Source organism: Ailuropoda melanoleuca, chromosome 4 (genome assembly GCF_002007445.2).
Source record: "Ailuropoda melanoleuca isolate Jingjing chromosome 4, ASM200744v2, whole genome shotgun sequence".
Taxonomy (NCBI): Eukaryota; Metazoa; Chordata; class Mammalia; order Carnivora; family Ursidae; genus Ailuropoda; species Ailuropoda melanoleuca.
The window spans coordinates 92,245,926-92,253,048 of NC_048221.1; the positions used below are offsets into that span (position 1 = coordinate 92,245,926).

At 45.7% G+C, this 7,123-nt stretch overlaps 1 long non-coding RNA gene across 1 annotated transcript; it reads right to left on the bottom strand.

Moving 5' to 3' along the window:
* Nucleotides 1-539: 539 nt before the first annotated feature.
* Nucleotides 540-5,469, bottom strand: LOC117801987. The gene is made up of 3 exons (XR_004624949.1): nucleotides 3,119-5,469; nucleotides 885-1,085; nucleotides 540-798 (listed from the first exon to the last, which is right to left on the bottom strand). It is a non-coding gene; the product is annotated as an uncharacterized LOC117801987 (long non-coding RNA).
* Between the last annotated feature and the right edge of the window lie 1,654 nt (nucleotides 5,470-7,123).

Consider the following 7,123-nt stretch of genomic DNA (forward strand, 5'->3'; position numbering starts at 1 on the left):
CAGGGAAGGAAAGGACAGAAAGAGGGAGAAAGGGCCTTGCCTGGTGGCCGCTTTTTCTCCATCCTCCCGCCCGACTGCTGCGGGTCCGTGCCCGCTCTGACATAGGTCAGGACATAGGCCGGGAAGGTACTGCCCCCTGGTGGCCTCTGGCCGTCACGGCAACTGTCTTCGNGCACACCCCCGGCCCCCTCACACCTCCCTGGGGGTGGTACGAGAGGGTCACAATAACAGCACAATAGCACTTTTCTGGTTCAACCCCATCTGCAGAATTGTGGATACTGTGGATCCGGACAAGTTCCAACCAATTAGTTCAACAAATCCGAGGGAGTCTGGGCCACTCTGTGACATAAAGTGACCCTTTCTCTAAGCATTGCACTCCTTCTCTTCCCAGTGCTCTGTTCTGCCCTCTAACATGGCCCCTGGCCGGGGCCCTCGGGGATAAAGCTCTGCTGCTCTGTACCCTCTCAGCTCAAAGCTGCCCTTTTCCTCTCACCCTAAGTGACTTTCCTTGGGGCCCTCATGCAAATAGCCCATCAGTATTATTCCCCCGTCCCCCCACCCCCACCCCGCGGTTCCCAAATTAGAATCTCAAAACTAAAATCCATCCTAAATTGGCAAGGCGCCTTTTTTTTTTTTTTAACATTTTAAACCAACAGTACTCTCGGATACTATTTTTGACAGAGAAAGTGTTAATTGGCTATAAAGGGAAAAAGCAGAGAATGAGGACATCTGGATCCCAGCACTGGTGGTCACCAACCAACTCTGATCCTGGAGGTCTCTTTGTGCCTGGCTCATCACCTGTTAAAATGGCAAGGAGTGAGTGTAGAAGGCTGGAATAGTAGGACCGGTGGTGTTCATGTGGGGAAGGAGGCGAAAGGGGGTACCTGGAGAAGAAACTTGAAGAGGAGATGCTGGATCAAAGGATGAGACAGTGGACATCATGGTGGTGTTTCAGGCTCACCCACTTCGGGCGCTGAGCCCTGTAGTACATGGAGGGTCTGGAACTTTGGGGTGACCGGAGAGGAGCTCATGAAGCCAGCGCGCTGGCCCCGAGGAGGGGGGCATGACAGACATCCAACCCAGACCTGGCAGAAGACATGAATGGATTTGTTCTCAAAAACTTGAGAACTCCTGAGGACTTTCTGAAATGCCTGTGTCATTCGGGATGTTGGGGGACACTAAGGGACCCTAAAGTTGAAGGAATAAAGCTAATGGATAGACCCTGGATTGGCTTCCCCCGGGGATACCCAGGAGACATATTCGGGGTTCATCTGGATCACGGGAATACTGGTGTCATGCAGACATACGTCATGCACTCTGGCACCCTTGGAAGAGAACCAGCTTATTCATGCGGGAAGGGACCTCAGTAGAGAAGTCTGGTGCTCATGGCTGGACATGGGTCCTCATGCTCCCTGCTGGCTTTGGAGACCCCAGAAGGCAGTGATGAGGCAACACCTGAAGAGACCCCCACAGGCTGCTGAACCTCTGAACAGATCTAGAGCCATGTCCAGATATTCAGGAGGGAGAAAAATGCAAACAGCTTGCAGAGAGAGATTCCTCATTACTCCATGTTTCTTGAAAAGGGATGCCTGAAAACACTCTTCAAGTTCCTTATCTCATACCTTAAGTATCTAGGAGGACTGAGTCTTCCTGGAGACTGTGGGGAGCAAACAATGTCTGATGTGCCAGAATCTGGGACCCTCTAGAGGAATGAGCATGTAAGCTGGATCCAGCCATTCCTGAGGCCCGCCAGATCCACCCTGCCTTTCCAGGGACATGATCCAATAAATCTGCTTTTGTGCTTCAGGGCAAGAGACTAAGATTTTTCTTTACTCATAACCAAATGAGACCTCTTACAAGAGCTTGTTAAGACTTCACAAATGATTGGATGTGGGCTAACAAGAGGGCGACATCTCAGGCAATGGCAATATGAAGCGTGATTGATTGGGCGGGGGTGAGGGGAGGCACCAGTGCTCTTAAGAGAGATGAAGAAATGAGGTAGTGGGAGTACTCTGTGCTTCCGAACGCTCAGTGTGGGCTGGTCCAGTAGACGTTAGACCACGAAAGGTCTGTTCTACAGTTTCACGTGGCCGGTCAGTCTCTCTTCCAATCACTAAACACCCCTCACCCTTGCACTTCAGATCTTAGTACTGAGCACTTCGTTTTGAAGGGTATTGAGTGCCTCAAGAAAACCCACACACAATAATGAAACCCTACCCAAGTCCAAATGGCATGAACTAGCTACACACAAAGCCCAGAGGCCCCTCTGGATTGAGGATTATTAAATACGAAGTATGTTTGTCAGGAAAAGCCTTTGTTTGTATAAACAGAAGCACCACCATGGTAACCCTGCTCGGCTTGCTCTGCAGCCCAGAAAGGCCCCCCAGCCAAATTCCCGCCTCCTTTTTCGCTGCTAGCCTACATTTTTAAAAAAACATCCCCAGCCAAAATTCCATGATCTGCCTGCTTGGTTTCCAGGCCCAGAAAATATCATTTTAAAAGTGCTGGGGAACCGGTTGAGACCACTGCCAAAGCTTCTAAATGAAAGCTCATTTCTCACACACACAGTCTCACACACAAAGACACGTTTTGTTTGCCAACTACAGTATGCTTTTCCTTTTTTATGCAACCCAAGTTTCCTTGGGCCCCACAGGCCTCAGGGCCAATGAAATAACCTCAACATATGGCCGGCAATAACCCTCGTTGGCTCTGGGTTTGTCTCCCACCTGCTCCCAGAGGAGTCAGGCCTCCAAAGAAGTGTTGCTGAGTAAGAGGGGTCATGCGCCACTGAACAGACCCACCGCTAGACGCAGTGTAGCCTGTCTCTGCAGTGGTCTCCGCAGGGCTCCCTTGTCACCTCTGTACCCTGCCCGGCAGCCAGGCCATTTGTGTGTGGTGAAGCTGTGGAGAGCCTCGTTTTCCCTGGTGTTGCGCTCGGTGAATGCACCTGAAACCAGGCTGCTGTACCCACTGTCTTCTTGACACTTGAAGCAGACGACGCCCCTGCTATCCAAGCACATATCCAAGGGCCGGTCCGGGTGGGGGCACCTGGCTCTTCTCCAGCAGCTAAGCTCAAAGTCATCCTGTCGAATCCACAGGAGGCTACGCAGGCCCTTACCCAAGCAGGCTTCCGGGGAGCCCAGGCCACCGTTCAGACATGTCCAAACTCGTCTGACCCATTTATACCGAGTGGGGATCCTTGATCTGTCCAAGAGCAACCATGAGTGAATCCAGCAGCGACAGCCACCCTCTTGTCTGCCGCCTGAGGCAGAAGATCCAGGCCCAGGCACTGGGGAAAGGATTGCTCTGCTCCAAAGAGAAAAGTAAATTGACATCAGATCATTTTCCAACAGCTTTTCCCACTTCTTAACATTTGCCACATGGCATTCTACATTCCAATTTCCAAAAGGACAGGAGCGTTAGTAATATAAGAGAAAGAAATAAAATTAGCTGGAATCAAGAACTTAATTATTTTCAAGCATGAGACTTATGGCTGAGCCTCAAGTATGGATTTTACCCAAAATGTTCTCGAGATACCAGGGAAACCAGACCTGCAGAGATACAGTGATGTTGCAATAAATCAAGTTAAAGTTATAACTAAGTTTGGTCAAATTTGGGATTTTTTTTTAACTTGGCTTGCTCTAGTTTTTACTTACTTTTAAAAGTTCTTAATATAGAATATGCAGTACCTTCTCTCTCGATTACCTACTTCCCATTCACATTTCTGGTCAGTTCCACCTTCCATATGCTACATATATTACATGTGTTACACATATTACAGGATTAAAGGTCCTTTCCTACACATCCTCTCAAGTAATAAGTGTTTAGGAGCTTCAAGGCCCCAGTTCATTCTCAACTCAGGCTTCAATTCACACATTTCCAACTCAACCCGGGGTAGGTGGGAGCCAAAAATGAGTTTTAGAGAACGGCAAATTGGCCTACCCTGGTGTGTTTCAATCCAGGCATCACACCAAGAAAATGATTCCTCTGCTTAGTTCTAGCACCAGCTGAGGAGTGGGAAGAGCAGCTGAGTAACTTTCTGCATAAATCAGGCCTTTTGCATCTTTACTTTCTTCAAAGTGTTGAACTATATTAATGATTTGATACCAATTCCAATGTGTTTGGGGGGGTAGAGGGATTCCCCACACCACCAAGTAATTGACTCAATTTTTTTTTTTTTAAGATTTTACTTACTTATTTGAGAGTGAGTGAGAGCACAAGAGGGGGGAGGGTTAGAGGGAGAAGCAGACTCCCCCACTGAGCGGAGAGCCCAATGCAGGAGGCTCAATCCCGGGACCCTGGGATCATGACCTGAGCCAAAGGCAGATGCTTAACCAACTGAGACCCCAGGTACCCCGCAATTAACTCAATTCTGATGCTATCTACCCAGAGACAGCCAGATTCCACAGGGAAAGGGCTGGGTCCCACAAGCCTGACCCCACTTCATGTGACAGTTTCGAGCCCAGGCTGTTACCTGTGTTTCTGACCAGACTGGTTACAAATCAGAGGTTCCCAAACCCCCTCCTTGGGTTTAATTTGCTAGAGCGGCTCACAGAACTCGGAGAACCCATAAACTCACTAGATAGCCAGTTTCTAACAAAGGATATTAAAGGATATGAATCAGCAGCCAGATGAAGTGATCGGTACATAGGGCCAGGGATGTAGGAAGGGGCCCGCAGCCTCCCTACCCTCTCCCGGCACGCCGCTCCCCCTACGCCGCTCTCCCTGTGCCGCCCTGGGTGCGCCAACCCTGGAGGGTCTCTGGACCCCATTCTTTCATGTTTTTATGGAGGCTTCATCACAAAGCCATGATTAACTCATCCGCCATGGTGACTGGCTCAGCCTCCAGCCCCTCTCCCCTCCCTGGAAATCAAGGGATGGAACTGAAAGTTCCATTCACCTAAGCACATGGCTAGTCCCTAATCTTAGGCGACTGAGGGGCTTTCCAAAAGTCACCTCAGTAACCTAACAAACGACACTTTTAGGACACTTATCAATTCGGAAATTCCAAGAATTTTAGGACTTCTGTGCCAGAAACTGGACGAACCACCAAATACATATTTATTATAAACCACAATACCACAATATGCAAGGTCCTTCTGCTCCTTTCCATACCACCATCCAAACAACAGACTTCAGGAGTTTGGCCCATGAATATAAAGAGATAAACGGCTGCTGAACATTGTAATGAGGATAAATCTAAATGAACACTGTATAAAATAATAAGGTCTTATGAGATTAAATAAAAATATAATTAAAATATATGTTAAAAATAACATGTTAACGTATATTAGGAAAAATAGATTAACTTTAGAATTTGATGCCTAATATACGAATATTGTAATTTCTATAGAAACCCCTAAAAGAACAGAAACAGACTGTAACCAAACAGAAGTGAAAAAAATGGGACGATGAAAAAATATTTAACCCAAGAAGAGGCAAAAAATAGAGAGAGGGGGAAAGAGAAACCAAACAGGATTGGCAGGTCAAAAAGAAAGCACAAAATAAAATGACAGATACGAATCTAAGATATGTTTTTAAATGCAAATTAACTAAATGCTCTATTTGAAAGACAAACATTTCAAACTGGGTTTTTAAAACTCCAATAATATGCCGTTTGCAAAAGTTTAAATCTAAAAATAAGGGTACAGAAAGGCTGAAAATCAAAAGATGAAAAATATGTATCATGCAAATATTAACCAGAAGAAAGTTGGTGTGAATATATTACTAGGTGACAAGCTGAATTTTATTTCGTTTTTTAAAGGTTTATTTAATTTTATTTATTTATTTTATGGGGGGTGGGGAGGGGCAAGGAAGAAGGAGAGAGAGTCCCCAAGCAGACTCCCTGCTAAGCACACAGCCTGATGTGGGTGGGGCTCGATCTCATGACTCTGAGATCAGGACCTGAGCTGAAACCAACAGTCAGCCACTTAACCAACTGGGCCACCCAGGCACCCTGACAAGCTGAATTTTAAAGTGAAAGTTTACAACTAGAGGATGAAGAGGGTTCTTTAATAAGAAAAATGTTCATCAACAACAGCTTTAAATGTGCATACATCTCATTATAACATCAAAATATGTAGAGCAGGGGCACGTGGGTGGCGCAGTCGTTAAGCGTCTGCCTTCGGCTCAGGGCGTGATCCCAGCGTTCTGGGATCGAGCCCCACATCAGGGCTCTTCCACTGGGAGCCTGCTTCTTCCTCTCCCACTCCCCCTGCTTGTGTTCCCTCTCTCGCTGGCTGTCTCTGTCAAATAAATAGATAAAATCTTTAAAAAAAAATATGTAGAGCAAATATATGAGAAGAAATCTATAAAGCAGTTGCATGAGAAGAGATAAGAGGATTCCACCACAGCAAATGTTAACACGCCTCTCAGAACTGAATGAACGAGCAAACAAAACAACCAATGAGGGTATAGAAGATCTGACCCACACAACCACCAACGACCCTAATGGGCCCATTGAATAGCATTCCAGCAACAGCATAATACATTCACTAAATTCAAGCACACACAGAACACCTGGAAAAAAACTGAACATATACCAGACTAAAAGCAAGTATTTGAGAGATTAAAATAATTCAGAGCATGTTCCCTGACCATGTTAGATACCAATAACAAAATGGTAACTAGAATGGTATGTTTGAAAATTAAGGAACACGTCTAAGTAGCCCATAAGTCAAAGAACTCGCAATGGAAATTAGAATATATCTTGCACTGAGTAACCCAAATATTACACATCAAAACATAAAGCAATCTGTAGAGGGAAATTAAAGCCTAAAAATGCCAGATTGAACTTCTCCTAGGAAGGCAACATAACCCACTTCATTAACAGATTAAAGGAGGAAAATAATGTGATGTCAGAAGCTTTTGATAAAACCTAAGCAGCCATATAGGATCAAAAGACAAACTCTTAGCAAACTAAGAATAGGGAAAAACAAAAAACTTCCTTAACCTGATAAAGGGTGTCTACAAAAATCTACAGCAAATATAATACCTAATGGTAAAATGTTGAAAGTCTTCCTTTGAGATTAGAAGCACAGAGGAGGAAGTTCCCATTACCGTTTCTATTCAAATTGTACTGGATGTCCTGGGCACCAAAGTAAGGCAAAAAAAAAATAAAATA